The following is a 22,448-nucleotide window of genomic DNA, read 5'->3' as shown; positions in this document are numbered from 1 at the left end:
TATGGAGCATGCTGGTATAACCTGGGTATCTCCTGTATATAATTATATTTGTACAGCTGGTATAAGTCATACATCTCCTGTATATAGTGATATGGAGCATGCTGGTATAACCTGGGTATCCCCTGTATATAATTATATATGTACAGCTGGTATACATTATACATCTCCTGTATATAGTGATATGGAGCATGCTGGTATAACCTGGGCATCTTCTGTATATAATTATATGTACAGCTGGTATAAGTTATACATCTCCTGTATATAGTGATATGGAGCATGCTGGTATAACCTGGGTATCTCCTGTATATCATTATATATGTACAGGTGGTATATGTTATACATCTCCTGTATATAGGGATATGGAGCATGCTGGTATAACCTGGGTATCTCCTGTATATAATTATATATGTACAGCTGGTATAAGTTATACATCTCCTGTATATAGTGATATGGAGCATGCTGGTATAATCTGGGCATCTCCTGTATATAGTTATATATGTACAGCTGGTATAAGTTATACATCTCCTGTATATAGTGATATAGAGCATGCTAGTATAACCTGGGTATCTCCTGTATATAATTATATATGTACAGCTGGTATAAGTTATACATCTCCTGTATATAGTGATATGGAGCATACTGGTATAACCTGGGTATCTCCTGTATATAATTATATATGTACAGCTGGTATAAGTTATACATCTCCTGTATATAGTGATATGGAGCATACTGGTATAACCTGGGTATCTCCTGTATATAATTATATATTGTGAGACAGTGACCGGAGGGCCGTTACATTTCGCCTAGGATGCTCTCCTATGCGGCTTTAGGGAGCACTTGGGCAGATACGTGCCAACGAGCAGCCTGGGCTCGGTGGAGGAAGTTGGCAGTATGGTGTCAGTAACACTAAGTTACTGACACGTTGTAGTTGGTAAGTGGCTCCAAGCCACATAATCCGGGCTTTCCTGGAGTGGTCAAAGCGAAGGGTGGGATGGCCACTCCCACGTACCAGGTGAGGCTGGTACCAAGCCTTATAAAGCCTGGGCCTACAGGTCCTGGAGGAGGAGAGCTGAGACCTTTGCAGGTCTAAGAGCCTGGCAGGCTGTGCGCAGATACCATTTGTTTACCAGTGTGTAGACAGGGACGCTCCATGTATAGTAAGTGCTCAGACGAGCAGGATTTACGTTATGTTTGCCTGAAGTTAAGGCCTGTGTTTTGCTTTGTTTGCACTGAAATAAACCCAGGCGAAGCCTGGACTAAAGACTTTATCCCGTGTGTCACTGTCTCTGACTGTTTATGCCCAGGTTGCTACCGATCCTAAACGCTAATCCCTCACATATGGTGTTTGGATGCAGGTAGCGGTCTTAAAGAGACATACACCAATTAATGGACATTTTCCTGCAGCAGCTGGAGAACAGTTGCTAAGGGCAACCGCCCAAGAGAGATTGACTGGAGAGTGCTGTGACCCCCATGTCCTGGGTGGAAGCTGCAACGGCGCGGCAACCCAATACGGCCAAGATGGAGGATCTGATGAAACAGCTGACGCTGATGACGGCGACCCAGCAAAAGGTCCATGAGGAGGCCATGAGAGCTCAAGCCGAGACTAATGCTCTACTGGTGGAAGCCAATCGTTTAGCCTTGCAGGAGCAACAGCAGGTTAACCAACAGCTGCAAGAGCAACTCCTGGCGGTGCCGCAAAGTGTGCAGAGGTCGGCTGGTTCGCTCCCCACCACCTGCACTGCGGTGCAGGCGGCCTTACAAAAGATGACACCGACCGATAACATTGAGGCCTATCTCGCAGTCTTTGAAAGAGTGGCAGAAAGGGAGAAGCTACCGGCACCTCAGTGGGCTGAGGTAGTAGCGCCGTTCCTTACGGGAGAACCCCAAAAGGCCTATTTTGACCTTGGTGAGCAGGATGCCAAGGACTATACTAAGCTGAAAGGTGAGATCCTGGCACGCTTGGGCGTGGACACCAATGTGCGGGCCCGACGCGTACACGCCTGGACTTTCGCTGACGACCTGCCAGCTCGATCCCAGATGTACGACCTGTTCCACTTGGTGAGAAAGTGGCTGCAACCAGAGGAGTCGTCCCCGGCGGATATCGTACAAAAAGTGGTTCTGAACAAGTTCATCCGCTCGTTGCCCCCCGCAATTCAGCGCTGGGTGGGACAAGGGGGTCCCCAGGACGTGGACCAACTCGTGAGCCTCGTCGAGAGGTATAAAGCCACGGAGGACTTGTTACAAGCCGTGCCTCCTGGACGTCCCAACCCCGGGAACAGCAAGTCGGCTGGAGCATCTGGTAGGACTGTTCCTTATGTAAGGGGTGTCAAAAGTGTCCCAAAGGGAGGCGGCTTAGAGGGGGATCGTTTGGGACAGAAGAGGAGTCCCAACTGGACAGTCCGGTCCCGGGTAGAACCCCAAGGGGACCGGGGCCCCATACTGTGTTGGCGCTGTCATGAGCCGGGGCATATTGCCGCCAACTGTCCACTTACCGTGGAACCCATGGACTGTGACTCTGCCCGGCGGAGGTCGATGTTCGCATGGCCAGTGTGTTCTGCAGAGACTGCGTCAGAGACTTATCAACCATTATGTCACATAAAGGTGAATGACTTTGCGGTGACAGATCTACTGGACTCAGAGAGCTTGGTTACGCTGGTGCACTCCAGCTTGGTCGATCCCACAACCATCACCAGCCATCGCATGGGGGTTGTGTGTGTGCATCGGGACACCAAAGAGTACCCTACTGCCCTTGTAAGACTTGAGACTCCGTGTGGACTTGCCACCCATGAGGTGGGCGTCGTAAAATCCTTAATGCACACCGTGATCCTCGGGAGAGACTTTCCCCTATTTTGGGACTTGTGGCGACGCCGAGGGTCGTCTGCAAATAAGGTTCATGATGATGCAAATGTGTATGATGTGTGTCCAGAACCATTTGACCCTGAGGGTATGGTTCCGGCAGTAGGGGTAACCCAAGAGAATGGGGATAATTTTCCCTTAACAGTACTAGTGGGTGAGACAGAGGTACAGGACGAAGTGGTTGCTATGCCTGACTTAGAGGTCTCCCGTGCCAATTTCGGAACTGAGCAGCTCCGAGACCCCACCTTAGTAAAAGCCAGGGAAAATGTTAAAGTGATAAATGGAGAGCCTCAATTACCAAGGGCTGATATTGTGTTTCCACACCTGGCAGTCAACCAAGAATTGTTGTATCAGGTTGACAAGGTCCGTGGGAAAGTTGTGGAACAGCTGGTGGTACCTCAGTCCTATCGTAGGATGGTCTTAGACCTGGCACACAAGCATGTGCTGGGAGGTCATCTCGGGAGCGAAAAGACTAGGGAACGCATCCTTCAGCATTTTTCCTGGCCTGGGGTACATGGTGATGTAAAACGTTACTGTGAGTCCTGCCCGGAGTGTCAAATAACAGCTCCTATGCCCCATTACTGGAGCCCCTTAGTGCCCTTGCCCATCATAGAGGTGCCGTTTGAGTGGATCGCTATGGACCTAGTTGGGCCCTTGGTAAAGTCTGCCCGGGGTCACCAACATATATTAGTGGTTGTAGACTACGCCACCCGTTACCCTGAAGCCGTTCCTTTACGCAATATGTCATCCAGGGGTATTGCAAAGGAACTACTTCACATGTTCTCCCACACGGGCATACCAAAAGAGATCCTGACGGACCAAGGAACCCCCTTTATGTCAAAGGTCATGAAGGAATTGTGTAAGCTGCTGAATATTAAGCACCTACGGACGTCTGTGTACCACCCACAGACGGATGGTCTTGTTGAGAGATTTAATAAGACCCTAAAAAGCATGCTAAAAAGGGTAGTCAATAAGGATGGGAAGGACTGGGACTGTCTGCTGCCATATGTAATGTTCTCAATCCGTGAAGTCCCACAATCCTCCACTGGGTTCTCTCCCTTTGAATTAGTGTATGGTAGACATCCCCGGGGGCTCCTTGATGTAGCTAAGGAGACCTGGGAGCACGAGTCCACCCCCTACAGGAGTGTTATTGAGCACATCTCCCTCATGCAAGATCGAATTGCAGCGGCCATGCCCATTGTTAGAGTAAATGTACAGCAGGCTCAAGAAGCCCAAAGCCGGGTATATAACAGGTCCGCCAAGGTGAGAACCTTCAACCCTGGGGATCGGGTACTAGTGTTGGTGCCCGCCCTAGAAAGTAAATTCCTAGCAGAATGGCAAGGGCCCTATGAAATAATCGAGAAAGTCGGAGAGGTAAACTATAAGGTGTACCAGCCAGGTAGGCGGAAACCAGAACAGTTGTACCATGTAAACCTAATTAAGCCATGGAAGGACAGAGAAGCCCTGACTGCAGTGAGCACCCCCCATGATGGGGTCCCAGAGGTGTGTGTATCAGGGTCCCTGTCCAAATCCCAACAGCAAGAGTCGAGGGAATCTATACGACGTAATTCGGATGTGTTCTCTGATATACCAGGGCGTACTGGTGTCATAAAACACGACATTGTAACTGAACCAGGGGTAAAGGTTCAGTTGAAACCGTACAGGGTTCCAGAAGCCCGCAGACAAGTCATCTCAGAGGAGGTCAAGAAAATGCTAGACCTCGGAGTAATTGAGGAGTCGAAAAGCGAATGGTCCAGCCCTATCGTGCTGATACCAAAACCTGATGGCTCTCTGCGCTTCTGTAACGACTTCCGGAAGCTAAATGACGTGTCAAAATTTGACGCATACCCAATGCCGAGGGTGGACGAGTTAATTGAGAGTCTGGGTCATGCCAGATACTTTTCCACTCTCGACTTTACTAAAGGCTACTGGCAGGTTCCCCTTACAGAGAGCGCAAAAGAAAAGACTGCGTTTGCCACACCAGAAGGGTTGTTTCAGTACATCTGCCTACCCTTCGGTTTGCATGGAGCTCCAGCAACCTTTCAAAGATTGATGGATGTCATACTCAAACCCCATTGTCAATATGCGTCAGCATATTTAGATGATATCATCATCTTTAGTGAAGACTGGGACAGCCATCTACCCAAGGTACAGGCAGTACTGAACTCCCTTAGAAAAGCAGGGCTCACAGCAAACCCAAAGAAGTGCGCCATAGGCCTCGAAGAAGCATGATACCTGGGGTATATAATAGGTAGGGATATTATAAAACCCCAGGTCAATAAAGTTGAAGCCGTTCAGAACTGGCCACAACCCACAACTAAAAAGCAGGTGAGAGCTTTTTTAGGCATTGTAGGGTACTATAGGCGGTTCGTGCAGAACTTTGCTAGCATAGCAGCGCCCCTAACAGACTTGACCAAGAACAGTAAGTCAGTCATGGTCAAATGGAAGCCTGACGCAGAAAAGGCGTTCCAAGAGTTAAAACGGGCCCTCTGTAAACGTCCAGTGTTAGTCACACCCAATTTTAAAAGAGAATTTGTCGTTCAAACAGACGCGTCCGACGTGGGACTGGCAGCAGTCCTGTCCCAAGAAGTAGAGGGAGAGGAACATCCCGTGATTTATCTAAGCAGGAAGCTCACGCCACCCGAGAAAAATTACAGTATTGTTGAGCGGGAGTGCCTAGCCATCAAATGGGCTTTGGAATCCCTAAAATACTACCTTCTAGGTCGGCACTTCAGGCTGATCACAGATCACTCCCCCTTAACCTGGATGTCACAGGCAAAAGAGAGAAATGCCAGAGTCACTAGGTGGTTCCTGACACTGCAAAACTTCAGTTTCTCTGTTGAACACAGGGCAGGAAAGCTACAGGGCAATGCCGATGCCTTGTCAAGGACGCATTGCATGGCAGCTAAATGTGTCCGACCCCACAGGCTCGAACAGAGGGGGAGGGTATGTGAGACGGTGATCGGCAAAGTGCTGGAGGGCCGTTACATTTTGCCTAGGATGCTCTCCTATGTGGCTTTAGGGAGCACTTGGACAGATACGTGCCAGCCTGGGATCGGTGGAGGAAGCCGGCAGTCGGGTGTCAGTAACATTAAGTTACTGACACGTTGTAGTGTGTAAGTGGCTCCAAGCCGCATAATCCGGGCCGGCTTTTCCTGGAGTGGTCAAAGCGAAGGGTGGGATGGTCACTCCCACGTACCAGGTGAGGCTGGTACCAGGCCTTATAAAGCCTGGGCCTACAGGGCCTGGAAAGAGAGCTGAGACCTTTGCAGGTCTGAGAGTCCTGGCTGGCTGTGCGCAGGAACCATTTGTTTACAATGGTGTAGACAGGGACGCTCCATGTTTTGTAAGTGCTCAGACGAGCAGGATTTACTTTGTTTGCCTGAAGTTAAGGCTTGTTTGCACTGAAATAAACCCAGGCGAAGCCTGGACTAAAGACTTTATCCCATGTGTCACTGTCTCTGACTGCTTATGCCCAGGTTGCTACCGATCCTAAACGCTAATCCCTCACAATGTGTACAGCTGGTATGTTATACATCTCCTGAATATAGTGATATGGAGCATGCTGGTATAACCTGGGTATCTCCTGTATATAATTATATATGTACAGCTGGTATATGTTATACATCTCCTGTATATACGGATATGAACCATGCTGGTATAACCTGGGGATCTCCTGTATATAATTATATATGTACTGCTGATATAAGTTAGACATCCTGTATATAGTGATATGGAGCATGCTGGTATAACCTGGGGATCTCCTGTATATAATTATATATGTACAGCTGGTAAAAAAGGATAATTATGTCATGGTGGTTCTACCATCTCCTCCCCTGGGGGTAGTTTGGGACTCGTCCAAGTTACTGCTGGGAGAGGTCACAGGGAAAGGGTAACTAGGTGTTACCTTAAAGTCCGTTGTCACTCGTGACGCCAAGGTTCTGTCCTCCGCAGTGAAACTGGATGATGTAATAAAATAGTCCACACACAGAGGGAAACTTTCATGGAACAACCAGGAATGGTCGGTAATGCTCCTTTACTTCAACTCCAACAAAGTCAATACATCTGTTCAAATTACACTTCTAGAAGGTGGTGTGACAGGGAGGACTTCTTGGGGTAATCCAGACAATCCACAGTCTTAGTTGTCTGTGTGATCCCGCACCCGATGACTTTCTCTCTCTCTCCAACTCTCTACTGGTCAACACTCATGCTTTAGGTGTCTCTTTCTCCTTCTTGGTGCTTTGATGGTAGCACCGGTACATCCCGGGTAGGCTAGACCCAGGCTAAGCTGCGGGATGTCGCTCAGCCTCTTCCATTCTTTCCACACAGACCAATCTGTGCCTGGCAGGGTGTGCTGCTGGGATCTATAGTACTAAGGTTCCTAGCAGCACAGCTCCACAGGTTGGGGTTAATTGAGCTGGCTGGGTGTGGTATTCTCCAGCAGCCAATCCCCTTTAGCCTGCAGCACATATAAACCCAGCTCCTGTCAGTAGTTGTTGCTGGTCTTTGTACTGTTTGGATGTATCTGTTTTGTTCCCACTCAGAGCTGTTTGCATGTTGGTCTGTTGTGTCTCTCTGTTTCCCAAAGACAGTTTGGACACCTGCAGTCCTTGCCTGTAACGTATGCAGACCCCCTCTTCCCTTCTCCTGTCAGGTGCGGCCTCCAAACGTCTTATGCCTTGCTCTGTGTGTCAGTTGGTGGATCCCTGACACAGTTCCCTATGTCAGCTCTGTGGCTGGCTGTCTATCCTCCCTGTATGAGGATACTGTTAGACTTGCTGTGGAGTTTCATCTGTGTGCATGTGAGCTCTGGGCGGAGTCCGTGTGGTTTGCACTATATGTTGTAGTCTGCTTTAAGCCAGTGCCTGTAAGTCAGTATCCTGTTGTCTGTCCTGTATAGCTTGCTGTGTGATTTGTTTTCCGTTGTCTGTCTTGTGTGCCTTGTCTTCTGTTGTCTATGCTGTTGCAGCTTGCGGTGTGAACTGTGTCCTGTGCAGCTGGACTCCTGGTTAGTGTGGGGACTAGCAGAATAGCCAGGAGCCGTGAAGTGGCCCGCTAGCTCTCATGTTTTGATCAAAAAGTCAACTAATACCTGGTATTTCTATTCAGCTTTACTACCTGCTACCAGTGGTTGCATTTTGGCTGATGTATGCTGTGTTTTCTGGCTCCGTGTGTCTTCTTGTTTTGTCCACTTGTCATATGGCATGTGTATGTGTCCCTGTTCTGGTGGCGTGGTTCCTAGGAGCAGCTAGGGCCCAGTTCCTAGGACTGCTGGGCCGCCCTCTATCAGGGTGATGTCCCTGCTCAGGTAAGGCCTGGTCATCCTCGCTGTAGCGCAGGGCCAGTTTTCTGAAACCCAGGTGTATCCCTCTTGGCCCTGTGTTTATTAGCCCACACGATCGTAACAGTACCTGTGTGACCACTCACTTTCAGACTAAAATCAACTCTCTCACGCACCACTGACTGACCAGCACAAACTACTCTTCCTCCTCTTGCATTACACCTGGCAAACATATATATGAAACACAGTCACATGACACACAACATGATACATTTCTCAAACATAACCCAGACATCAACTCATTCAGTGCTGAAGAGGTGCAATACACATCAAATGCTTACTACATGTTAGACACTGACAATACATTTAGCATGAGACAAACATTTAACATTAAGGAGGGGCCCCACTAACACTACACATGCTGGTATAACCTGGGTATTTCTTGTATATAATTATATATGTACAGCTGGTATAAGTTATACATCTCCTGTATATAGTGATATGGAGCATGCTGGTATAACCTGTGTATCTCCTGTATATAATTATATATGTACAGCTAGTATAATCTGGGTATATTATGTATATAATTATATATGTACTGCTGGTATAAGTTATACATCTCCTGTATATAGTGATATACACTATGCTAGTATAACCTGGGGATCCCCTGTATATAATTATATATGTATAGCTGGTATAAGTTATACATCTCCTGCATATAGGGATATGCAGCATGCTGGTATAACCTGGGTATCTCCTGTATATAATTATATATGTACAGCTGCTATGAGTTATATATCCTGTATATACTGATATGGAGCATGCTGGTATAACCTGGGTATCTCCTGTATATAATTATATATGTACTGCTGGTATAAGTTATACATCTCCCTGTATATAGTGATATGGAGCATGCTGGTATAACCTGGGTATCTCCTGTATATAATCATATATGTACAGCTAGTAAAGGTGTTGGTCAATATTGCGCCCCAGTAAATCTTCCTTCGTTATGGATATATCTATATATTTTGTATAATATCCGCCGTACGTTTTTGTGTAACTTCTCCTGCCGGATGTTCATTGTGGGACTTTATATTCCACCATAATTCCTGAATGCTCTCCGGATTGTCGCCGCTTGCCTCCCTGCCCTTTACATCCGTAGGATCCGACCCTCGCCTTGTATCGGGACATGTGAACAAATCCCGCTGTCTAAACAGATACATTTCCCAGGATCCTCTGCTTGGCGTCTCGTACCTCAAAACCTCAACGTGGTCATTGCAAGAGGGAGTGATGACATTGTGAAGCGAGGGCCGACATCAAGAGAATTCCGTCTGCGGCTCCCGAATAAGAACATAAATAAGTGAGGACGTGTTTTGGGTTTGTGTGGAGAAGCTTCCGGACTGTTGGCTGTAATCAGGATCTGAGCGCTGCCGCTGCTTATGTTCAAGGACTAATACGGACAAGTCCCCCGAGGCCTCGAGAGCCAAGAGAATGTGTGAGGCCAACGGGGGCCACGCTGCCTCTTCTGGATACAATGATTTCATCCAAACCACTTCCTGCTGCATGGGGTCTAACGAGGGACCCGGCCGATGACCCACCAGCCCCGCTGGACAGCCACCAGCGCATTCACTTAAGGGCTCATTCACATCCACGTTAGGGAATTCTATTTTCCTGCTCAGATCGAAGATCAGAAGATGTCGCTCCCTGGCCGAATGGTCCCGTCTTATGATGGAACTGAATGGCGCTGAGTCGCCCCAGATTGACTATAATGGGGGACCATTTGATTTACGGCCGGCAGTCCGGTATCTTGCTGGAATTTGCTGGAATTTTTTTCCGTCCTGTTTTATAGCAGAAATCAATGATGGAGGTTCCGAAGAGAATCTCCAATGCTGATGTGAATGGACCCTAATGGAGGTTTTGGCGTCGCCCACTGTATACAGAGAGGTCTGGACTTCTCTCTCTAGCTGCTGCGCGGCATACAGTACATTTACGGACAGAGATGATGGGAGTCCAGGGCCCTGTGTGAGCGGATGGCGTCCAGAACACGAATGCCAGGGGAATAAATCCAGGGTCCTCTGAGAACGCAGCAGGTGGTATCTGGAGCCGAACTTCGTATGAGTGAATGTGCTTGCTATTGTGACTGCTTCCTGGCCTGGGGCATACACTATGGGGGTTACTACTACTACTGGGGCTGGTAAAGGGGCCACTATTATTGCTAAGGCCACTGTGGGGGGTCAATAGTACTAATGAGGTCAATATAGGGGTCACTATTACTACTGGGGCTACTGTGGGGGTCAATGTTACTACTAGGGCTATTGTGGGGGGTCACTATTACTACTGGGGCCAATATTGGGGACACTATACTGTTACTACTGGTGACACTTTGGGGGTCACTTACCCCTGGGGACACTTTGGGGGTCACTATTTATACTGGGGCCTCTGTGGGATCACTATTACTACATTAATAGCTAACAAGGGCACTATTACTACTGAGGGCCACTAGCAGGTGCACTATTAGTACTGGGGCCACTGTGAATATCACTATTACTACTGGGGCCAGAGGCGTAACTTGAAGCTCCAGGGCCCCAATGCGAAACCTGTAACAGGACCCCCAACTATTTTGCTTTATTCATAGTACTGGGCTCCCTATATGGAGAGGAGAGGCCTTATGGGCCAATTATTGCTCCTGGGCCCGGGTGCAACCGCATCCCCTGCATCCTCTATAGTTATGCCCCTGACTGGGGCTACTATGGGAGCACTAGTACTACTGGAACCACTTACAGGAGCACTTTTATATTCAGGCCACTAAGGGGGACACTTACTACTGGGGCTACAAAGGGGGCTGCTTACTGTTGAGGCTACTACTATTGGGGCAACTGAGAGGGCACAATTATTAGTTGAAGTCAGTAGAATAACAGAGTTAAAAGCATACATTGTGATGAGCCACACCCCAACTGCACCCCTGAACCACACACCCTTGACTGGTATTTTTTAGTGGCAAAGGTGGCAACCCTAGATTTAAGAGGTCAGTGGCGGCTAAAGTCTATGCAGATTATCTAATATGGACAATATCAAGTCGTCATGTAGGAGCCGACATTAGCATCTACAACCCAACATGGGACAGGGTGATGTTTGCACTGGCTCACCATAACACCAGAGGATCCACCGACAGGCTCTGATGCAGAAATGGCCCCATGACGCAGCCCCTTTAATGACATTTGGCATCACTTTTCTCAAACGCTGCAGAGTTTTATCTTTCAGCTCAGACTTTCTCCACACAACAAAGGAGCTGAAGAAATGTCAGATCTCTGCGGCAGGAACAGGATTATTGTGAAAGTATGGACAACTGTGTGCGCCCCTGCCATGAGTCAACCTGAGCCTGCGGCCTCAGCTGGCGGTCTGCTGGACCTCGGAGGAGCAGCGGGTTGCCATTCAGTCCAAAATTCTTTTTTCCCAGCATATTAATACCCGGCAAAACATTATTGCCAGCTGCGAGCAACCCGACGAGTAATTAGGTCACTCAGTCTTCAACGCCAGTGCAGCAGTGCCCACCGCCGCTGTAGTCAGTCTGTGACTCCTGACCTCTACCCCCAGCTTCTATGTTCCTGCATGCAGACGGACCTGTACACAATGTAGATGCTTGGAGGAGAGGTCAGAAATCTATCTATCCTTTCATGAATATCTATCATTCTAGTTCATGTGTATCTATCTCATATCTATTTATCTACCTATGTACCGCACATCTCTCTGAATCTTGGAATGATAGAGTTGGAAGGGTCCTCCAGAGTCATCAGGTCATCCGGGTTCATCGGGTCCAACCCCCTGCTCAATGCAGGATTCACTAAATCATCCCAAACAGATGTCTGTCCAGCCTTTGTTTGAAGACTTTCATTGAAGTAGAACTCCCCACCTCCCGTGGCAACCTGTTCCACTCATATATCCTCCTCACTGTCTAATATCTAATCGGCGTCTCCTCCCTTTCAGTTTCATCCCATTGCTTCTAGTCTTTCCTTGTGCAGATGAGAATAGGGCTGATCCCTCTGCACTGTGACAGCCCTTCAGATATTTGTAGACAGCTATTAAGTCTCCTCTCAGCCTTCTCTTCTGGTAAACATTCCCAGATCCTTTAACCGTTCCTCATAGGACATGATTTGCAGACCGCTCACCATCTTGGTAACTCTTCTCTGAACTTGCTCCAGTTTGTCGATGTCTTTTTTTAAAGTGGGGTGCCCAGAACTGGACCCAGTATTCCAGATGAGGTCTGACTAGGGAAGAGTAGAGGGGGATAATGACCTCATGTGATCTAGACTCTATGCTTCTTATAATACATCCCATAATTGGGTTTGCCTTTTTGGCTGCTGCATCACATTGCTGACTCATGTTCAGTCTATGATCTATTAATATACCCAAGTCTTTGTCACATGTGCTGCTGCTTAGCTCAATTCCTCCCATTCTGTATGTGCTTTCATTTTTCTTGCCCAGATGTAGGACTTTGCATTTCTCCTTGTTAAATACCATTCTGTTAGTCGCTGACCACTGTCCAAGCTTTTCTAGATCTTTTTGAATCCTCTCTCTCTTCTCTAGTGTTAGCTATCCCTCTTAGCTTTGTGTTGTCTGCAGATTTGATCAGTTTCCCATCAATTCCCTCCTCCAGATCATTTAAAAAATGTTGACCAACACTGGGCCTAGGACAGAGCTTTGTGGTACCCCACGTGATATATTCTTCCACTTGGATGTGCAGCCATTTATGAGCGCTCTTTGAGTACGATCACTCAGCCAGTTGTGAATCCACCTAACAGTTGCCTTGTCAATCCCATATTTGGTCATATTTTCAGTAAGTATCGTATGAGATACTTTGTTAAATGCTTTACTAAAGTCAAAATATACTATATCCACCACATTTCCCTGATCAACCCAGTCAGTGATTCTTTTATAGAAGGAAATTAGATTCGTCTGGCATGATTTGTTTGTCACAAACCCATGCTGGCTCTGGTTAATTACTCAATTCTCATCCAAGTACTTGCATGCATACTGTTTAATAATTTGCTCAAAGATCTTTTGTATAGAAGTCAGGCTCACAGGTCTGTAGTTTCCTGGATCCACCTTCTTTCCTTTTCTTGAAGATAGGGACAACATTTGTCCTTCTCCAATCTTCTGTTCTCTAGGAATTTTCACAAAGTGGTTCAGCAATTACCTCTGCTGCTTCCTTTAGTATAGGATGTAATTCACCTGGACCTCACCATCTCTCAGCTTATATATAGCCTGCATTATTTTATTTCCCCAATAGCACAGGGAAGATAAGGTGATGTCACATCTACTTTCTGAGAGAAAACATATACAAAATAGGACTTAACAGTTTGTTTTTCTCAACACCATTCTTAACTAGAGATGAGCGAACGTACTCATCCGAGCTTGATACTCATTCGAGTATTAGCGTGTTCGGAATGCTCGTTATTCGAAACGAGCACCACGCGATGTTCGAGTTACTTTCACTTTCATCTCTGAGACGTTAGCGCGCTTTTCTGGTCAATAGAAAGACAGGGAAGGCATTACAACTTCCCCCTGCGACGTTCAAGCCCTATACCACCCCCCTGCAGTGAGTGGCTGGCGAGATCAGGTGTCACCCGAGTATATAAATCGGCCCCTCCCGCGGCTCGCCACAGATGCATTCTGACATAGATGAGGGAAAGTGCTGCTGGTGCCGGAGCTGCTATAGGGAGAGTGTTAGGAGTGATTTTAGGCTTCAAGAACCCCAACGGTCCTTCTTAGGGCCACATCTGACTGTGTGCAGTACTGTTGAGGCTGCTTTTTGCAGTGTTGCACTTTTTTTTTTTTTTTGTATATCGGCCGTGCAGAGCATTGCGTCCTCAGTCTGCAGTAATTTTACATAGTCTAGGGCCAGTAGTGGTGAGGCAGGGACAGTGAAAGAGATATACAGTCTATATAGGCAGTGGGCTTTTCCAAAACAATTTGGGGAAAAAAAATCTATTTGGGCTGCCTGTGACCGTCCTGACTGTACTGCGTCTCTGCTGGGGGTAGTTGTCCTAATTCATACGCAGCCAGCTAAGTGTTACAGCAGGCTTGCGCAAAATTCTTTCCTGGCTCTGCGTTGGCCGTTACGTCACCGCTGTCATCCTGTCCAGAGGGAAACAGTCTGCAGTAATTTTACATAGTCCAGGGCCAGTAGTGGTGAGGCAGGGACAGTGAAAGAGATATACTGTCTATATAGGCAGTGGGCTTTTCCAAAACAATTTGGGGAAAAAAAAATCTATTTGGGTTGCCTGTGACCGTCCTCAGTGTACTGCGTCTGTGCTGGGGGTAGTAGTCCTAATTAATACGCAGCCAGCTAAGTGTTACAGCAGGCTTGCGCAAAATTCTTTCCTGGCTCTGCGTTGCCCGTTACATCACCGCTGTCATCCTGTCCAGAGGCAAACAGACTGCAGTAATTTTACATGGTCCAGGGCCAGTAGTGGTGAGGCAGGGACAGTGAAAGAGATATACTGTCTATATAGGCAGTGTGCTTTTCCAAAAAAATTTGGGAAAAAACTTTCTATTTGGGCTGCCTGTGACCGTCCTCAGTGTACTGCGTCTGTGCTGGGGGTAGTAGTCCTAATTAATACGCAGCCAGCTAAGTGTTACAGCAGGCTTGCGCAAAATTCTTTCCTGGCTCTGCTGTGCGTTCCGTAAGCGAAGTCAGCCTCCAACCACAGGCCAATAAGCGGCACATTTAATTACAGCGTTCTGTTTCTGCACTACTGGTAATACACCATGCTGAGGGGTAGGGGTAGGCCTAGAGGAAGTGGACGTGGACACGGGCGAGGACGCGGAGGCCCACGTCAGGGTGTGGGCACAGGCCGAGCTCCTGATCCAGGTGTATCGCAGCCGACTGCTGCGGAATTAGGAGAGAGGCACGTTTCTGGCGTCCCCACATTCATCTCACAATTAATGGGACCACGCGGTAGACCTTTATTAGAAAATGAGCAGTGTGAGCAGGTCCTGTCGTGGATGGCAGAAAGTGCATCCAGCAATCTATCGACCACCCAGAGTTCTGCGCCGTCCACTGCTGCAACTCTGAATCCTCTGGCTGCTGCTCCTCCTTCCTCCCAGCCTCTCACTCCATTACAATGAAACTGTTACGGCACTCTGCCCCCCGAGCGCCAGTTGGGGTGCCCTGATCTCCCGCACCCCCACTGTCCCTGCCTACTTGCCTCGGCCCTGGCTAACCCCAGGCGGACAACTGGACGGCGGTCCCTGCCCTGGCTAGGGACCTGGCGACTGACAAGCAGGAAACTACCTAATGGGGGGAACAGAGTGCCGACAGAGGAGGCAGATGAATCAGACAAACAAAACTTACAAGGCTGGAGATGGGACTCACAGGCAAACTGGCAGGGTGCTGGATAGCAACTAGTACTGACTGGGCCAGACTAGATTAGAGGCAAACAGAACCAACACAAACAGACAGAGTAATAGGGGACCAGAGGGAGCTGACCGACAACTAGGGACTGGCTGAGGCGAACCGCAGACAGACTGGCTAGGTGCATGCAGAACCAATAACTGGCAATGAGCTCACTTCACTGCCAGTCTTTTAACCACAAGGTTCCGCCCAGGGGCGGAGAGTGGGAGGAGGCAACTCCGCCCCCTGCTGTATAAGAAGAACGGAGGAGGGCGGGCGGCACCCTACGGGCGGACACGCCCATGCCGCCGCCCACAGCTGCTGGGATAACCTCGACACAGGGCTCCAGGCCGCCGGAGCCGACGCCGGAGCGACGCGCCACGCTGTATGGTAACATTACCCCCCCTCTGACGGGGGACCTCCGGGCCCCCGGAAACTCGACCAGGCTTATCCAAAAAACGGCTGTGAAAACGCTGTACCAACCCGAGAATGTGACCCTCCCGAGCGGTCACCATGGACTGATCCTCAGGTCCATGACTTCGGTAGCCTGTGGCTGCCCCATTTCCTTCAGGGGCTCTCCTTTCTACATCATCTTCAGGACCAACCGTTGACATATCGTCGTGTTTCAGGTCGTCTTCCGAGTCAATGCCCGAACGTTCACCACTATCTCTTGTCCCATCCTCGCTCCCAATGACGCTGTCTTCAAAATATGAGGCAACTCCAATTTTAAAATCACTGTCATCTGAGCTATCATACTCCAAAAAACTCTTCCGGGGCCCCAAATATTGTAAGGTTCCTGTACCCCGGCGAGAATCCGGGATCTCCTGAGCCTCGTGTTCAACTTCATCACAGACCAGGGTGGGCGGCGGGGGACCGGAGGTGGGCATCACCGAAGAGACAACAGGTTTCGACAATGACTTATGGAACCCCCTGCGACCCCTCCTTTTGCGATTTCCAGAGGACCGGTACCCCTTCTGTCCCACCCTGTACGGCTCAAATACCGACAGACTCTCCTCACAACGCAACTGCCTACGAGACCCCACCCCTTTCTTCCGTCCCCTATGCAGGGCATCGGTGGCGACATCAGCCGCAGGGCGGGCGGACGGGGTTTGAAGGTAAGTGAGACCTCGGGGACTGAGTGCGGTATCGACTGGGCAGGGAGGAAGGGAAGCGTGATGGATATGGCAGGATGGCCCCCACTGGGTTAGCTCCCCAGTGGCCCAATCGAATTGGGGGTTGTGCAACGCCAGCCACGGCATCCCTAGTATCATGTCTACCGACATTTTCTCCATTACCAGGAACGATAGACCTTCCGAATGGCGACCCCCCACAGTGAGTTGTAACACTGGGGTCCTCCATCGTACCAAGCCCGAAGCAAGAGGAGTAGCATCAATGCTAGCAAAACGAATTGGCGTCTTTAGCGCCACAAATTCAGCCCTCAGGGGCTCAACGAGACGCATGCTTATCAGGTTAGCAGCTGCTCCGGAATCAATAAACGCCTGCCCTAGGCGGGAGAAGTTCCGGAATCTAACCTGACAGGGTATCAGAAGTCTAGGACGTACCTGAGGTCCTAGGCGACCCTCCCTGCAATCGCCTAGGACTGGAAGTCTTTCTGCCGATTCAGACTGTGGACGCTGAGGCCTCCGGGGGCAGGTTATCACCCGATGTCCAGCTTTCCCGCAGTAGAGACAGAGATGATGTAATAACCGAATCCGGCGTCGCTCCTCGGGGTCCAGCAGGTCCAGTTCCATAGGTTCGGGAACAGAGACTGGTACGGGCGGGGAGGGGACAGGACAAATGACCTCCCTGACTCTATGGGTCGGTCTATCTTGCTTCCCAGCCCTGAGCCTCCTATCTGCCTTCACTGCTAACTCCATAGCCTCCTTTAAGGACCCGGGAACGGGATGGGAGATCAACAGTTCTTTGACCGCGTCCGAGAGACCTTGCATAAAAACGTCTTTCAGGGCGCTATCGTTCCATGCAGTATCACCCGCATAGCGTCTGAAACTGGAGCAATAATCCTCCACACAAAGCGACCCCTGATGCAGCGCCAGCAACCGTGAAACCGCCAACCCCACTCTGTCCGGTTCATCGAAGATGCCCCCGAGTTCCTGAAAAAAGGAGTCCACCGAATGCAGGGAGGGGGAACCCTCGGGAATGGAAAAGGCCCAAGTCTGGGCAGAGCCCCGCAGCAGGGACATTATGAGCCCGACCCTCTGGACCTCCGAGCCGGAAGAGCGGGGACGCATCCGAAAAAACAGGCGACACGCCTGTTGAAAAACGAAAAACTTGTTCCTCTCCCCAGAGAACACCTCGGGAAGAGGGCACTTGGGTTCGGGACTGGTAACGGCATTCTGCTCCTGCGACAACGCCCACTGCTCCTGGGCCACCATGCGAGCTGACAAATCCTGGATCACCGGCACCAGGTCTTGCAGCTAGTTTGCAAGGGCGCTGATCGCCGCCATGAAAAGAAAAACAGTATTTTAAGGGCCAGTTATTATGTTACGGCACTCTGCCCCCCGAGCGCCAGTTGGGGTGCCCTGATCTCCCGCACCCCCACTGTCCCTGCCTACTTGCCTCGGCCCTGGCTAACCCCAGGCGGACAACTGGACGGCGGTCCCTGCCCTGGCTAGGGACCTGGCGACTGACAAGCAGGAAACTACCTAATGGGGGGAACAGAGTGCCGACAGAGGAGGCAGATGAATCAGACAAACAAAACTTACAAGGCTGGAGATGGGACTCACAGGCAAACTGGCAGGGTGCTGGATAGCAACTAGTGCTGACTGGGCCAGACTAGATTAGAGGCAAACAGAACCAACACAAACAGACAGAGTAATAGGGGACCAGAGGGAGCTGACCGACAACTAGGGACTGGCTGAGGCGAACCGCAGACAGACTGGCTAGGTGCATGCAGAACCAATAACTGGCAATGAGCTCACTTCACTGCCAGTCTTTTAACCACAAGGTTCCGCCCAGGGGCGGAGAGTGGGAGGAGGCAACTCCGCCCCCTGCTGTATAAGAAGAACGGAGGAGGGCGGGCGGCACCCTACGGGCGGACACGCCCATGCCGCCGCCCACAGCTGCTGGGATAACCTCGACACAGGGCTCCAGGCCGCCGGAGCGACGCGCCACGCTGTATGGTAACAGAAACATTCTGAGGAGCAGGCAGACTCCCAGGAACTGTTCTCGGGCCCCTGCCCAGAATGGGCAGCAATGGTTCCGAATCCTCTCCCACTGGAGGAGTTTGTCGTGACTGATGCCCAACCTTTGGAAAGTTCCCGGGGTCCGGGGGATGAGGCTGGGGACTTCCGGCAACTGTCTCAAGAGCTTTCAGTGGGTGAGGAGGACGATGACGATGAGACACAGTTGTCTATCACTCAGGTAGTAGTAATTGGAGTAAGTCCGAGAGAGAAGCGCACAGAGGATTCGGAGGAAGAGCAGCAGGACGATGAGGTGACTGACCCCACCTGGTTTGCTACGCCTACTGAGGACAGGTCTTCAGAGGGGGAGGCAAGTGCAGCAGCAGGGCAGGTTGGAAGAGGCAGTGCGTGGGCCAGGGGTAGAGGCAGGGCCAGACTGAAAAATCCACCAACTGTTTCCCAAAGCGCCCCCTCGCGCCATGCCACGCTACCCTGCAGAGGCCGAGATGCTCAAAGGTCTGGCAGTTTTTCACTGAGAGTGCAGACGACCGACGAACAGTGGTGTGCAACCTTTGTCGCGTCAAGATCAGCCGGGGAGCCACCACCACCAGCCTCACCACCACCAGCATGCGCAGACATATGATGGCCAAGCACCCCACAAGGTGGGACGAAGGCCGTTCACCGCCTCCGGTTTGCACTGCTGCCTCTCCCCCTATGCCCCAACCTGCCACTGAGATCCAACCCCCCTCTCAGGACACAGGCACTACCGTCTCCTGGCCTGCACCCACACCCTCACCTCCGCTGTCGTCGGCCCCATCCATCAATGTCTCTCAGCGCACCGTCCAGCCGTCGCTAGCGCAAGTGTTGGAGCGCAAGCGCAAGTACGCCGCCACGCACCCGCACGCTCAAGCGTTAAACGTGTATATAGCCAAATTTATCAGCTGGAGATGCTGCCGTATAGGGTTGTGGAAACAAAGGCTTTCAAAGGTTTGATGGCGGCGGCGGCCCCGCGCTACTCGGTTCCAAGTCACCACTACTTTTCCCGATGCGCCGTCCCAGCCCTGCACGACCACGTCTCCCGCAATATTGTACGCGCCCTCACCAACGCGGTTACTGCCAAGGTCCACTTAACAACGGACACGTGGACAAGCACAGGCAGGCAGGGCCACTATATCTCCCTGATGGCACATTGGGTTAATTTAGTGGAGGCTGGGACCGAGTCAGAGCCTGGGACCGCTCACGTCCTACCCACCCCCAGAATCGCTGGCCCCAGCTCGGTGGTGGTATCTGCGGCGGTGTATGCTTCCTCCACTAAACCACCCTCCTCCTCCTCCTACGCAACCTCTGTCTTGCAATCAAGATGTGTCAGCAGGACGTCGCCAGCAGTCGGTGTCGCGCGGCGTGGCAGCACAGCGGTGGGCAAGCGTCAGCAGGCCGTGCTGAAACTACTCAGCTTAGGAGAGAAGAGGCACACGGCCCACGAACTGCTGCAGGGTCTGACAGAGCAGACCGACCGCTGGCTTGCGCCGCTGAGCCTCCAACCGGGCATGGTCGTGTGTGACAACGGCCGTAACCTGGTGGCGGCTCTGCAGCTCAGCAGCTTCACGCACGTGCCATGCCTGGCCCACGTCTTTAATTTGGTGGTTCAGCGCTTTCTGAAAAGCTACCCACGCTTGTCAGACCTGCTCGGAAAGGTGCGCCGGCTCTGCACACATTTCCGCAAGTCCCACATGGACGCTGCCACCCTGCGCACCCTGCAACATCGGTTTAATCTGCCAGTGCACCGACTGCTGTGCGACGTGCCCACACGGTGGAACTCTACGCTCCACATGTTGGCCAGGCTCTATGAGCAGCGTAGAGCTATAGTGGAATACCAACTCCAACATGGGCGGCGCAGTGGGAGTCAGCCTCCTCAATTCTTTACAGAAGAGTGGGCCTGGTTGGCAGACATCTGCCAGGTCCTTGGAAACTTTGAGGAGTCTACCCAGATGGTGAGCGTCGATGCTGCAATCATTAGCGTCACCATTCCTCTGCTATGCCTCTTGAGAAGTTCCCTGCAAAGCATAAAGGCAGACGCTTTGCGCTTGGAAACGGAGGCGGGGAAGACAGTATGTCGCTGGATAGTCAGAGCACCCTCCTGTCTATATCTCAGCGCGTTGAGGAGGAGGAGCATGAGGAGGATGAGGAGGAGGGGGAAGAGACAGCTTGGCCCACTGCTGAGGGTACCCATGCTGCTTGCCTGTCATCCTTTCAGCGTGTATGGCCTGAGGAGGAGGAGGATCCGGAAAGTGATCTTCCTAGTGAGGACAGCCATGTGTTGCGTACAGGTACCCTGGCACACATGGCTGACTTCATGTTAGGATGCCTTTCTCGTGACCCTCGCGTTACACGCATTCTGGCCACTACGGATTACTGGGTGTACACACTGCTCGACCCACGCTATAAGGAGAACCTTTCCACTCTCATACCCGAAGATGAAAGGGGTTCGAGAGTGATGCTATACCACAGGGCCCTGGCGGACAAGCTGATGGTAAAATTCCCATCCGACAGCGCTTGTGGCAGAAGGCGCAGTTCCGAGGGCCAGGTAGCAGGGGAGGCGCGGAGATCAGGCAGCATGTACAGCAGAGGCAGGGGAACACTCTCTAAGGCCTTTGACAGCTTTCTGGCTCCCCAGCAAGACTGTGTCACCGCTCCCCAGTCAAGGCTGAGTCGGCGGGAGCACTGTAAAAGGATGGTGGAGTACGTAGCCGATCGCACGACCGTCCTCCGTGACGCCTCTGCCCCCTACAACTACTGGGTGTCGAAGCTGGACACGTGGCCTGAACTCGCGCTGTATGCCCTGGAGGTGCTTGCTTGTCCTGCGGCTAGCGTCTTGTCGGAGAGGGTGTTTAGTGCGGCTGGGGGAATCATCACGGATAAGCGTACCCACCTGTCAACCGACAGTGCCGACAGGCTAACACTCATCAAGATGAACAAAGCCTGGATTTCCCCAGACTTCTCTTCTCCACCAGCGGACAGCAGCGATACCTAAGCAATACGTAGGCTGCACCCGCGGATGGAAGCATTGTTCTCTATCCCCATCAAAAACGGGGACCTTTTAGCTTCATCAATCTGTGTCTAATATTCATCCTCTTCCTCCTGCTCCTCCTCCTGAAACCTGACGTAATCATGCCGAACGGGCAATTTTTCTTAGGCCCACAAGGCTCAGTCATAGTACTTTTGTAAACAATTTTTATACGTTTCAATGCTCATTAACCCCTTGAGTGGCACGCCCGGAAAATTTCCGGGGACGAGCTCCACCGCTCATAGTGACATAGCCCGGAAGATTTCCGGGCTATGTATCACTATGGGAGCTGCAGAGCACAATGCCACAAGCTGTGACAGTGTGCTCTGCCTGCACAGACCCACACAGAGCAGTGCAAGGGCTTTGAAAAACCAGCAGAAGATATTGCCGACATGTCGGCAATGTCCTGCTTTGTTTACAAGTTGCCATAGAGACCATCGGCTTGTCAGAAGCAAGGCGATGGTCTCTGTGGCAGGGAGAGCTTGGTGCTTGGCTGCCAGAGGACAGCTAGGTACCAGCTCTTACAGCAGAGATCAGAGAAAACCTCCGATCTCTGCTGTGTTAACCCTTTACATGCTGCAGTCTATGTGACTGCAGCATGTAAAGGGTTGTCACTGCAGCATGTAAAGGGCTGTCACCATCGGACCCCCGGAATGTGATCAGGGGTCCTGATGGGTCCCTGTGGAAGTCCCCTAAAGGGACAAAAAAAAAAAA

The sequence above is a fragment of the Eleutherodactylus coqui genome, chromosome 4 (assembly GCF_035609145.1).
Source record: "Eleutherodactylus coqui strain aEleCoq1 chromosome 4, aEleCoq1.hap1, whole genome shotgun sequence".
In the NCBI taxonomy this organism is placed as follows: Eukaryota; Metazoa; Chordata; class Amphibia; order Anura; family Eleutherodactylidae; genus Eleutherodactylus; species Eleutherodactylus coqui.
The sequence above is the reverse complement of the archived record's forward strand: the minus strand, read 5'-3'. Positions refer to the sequence as shown.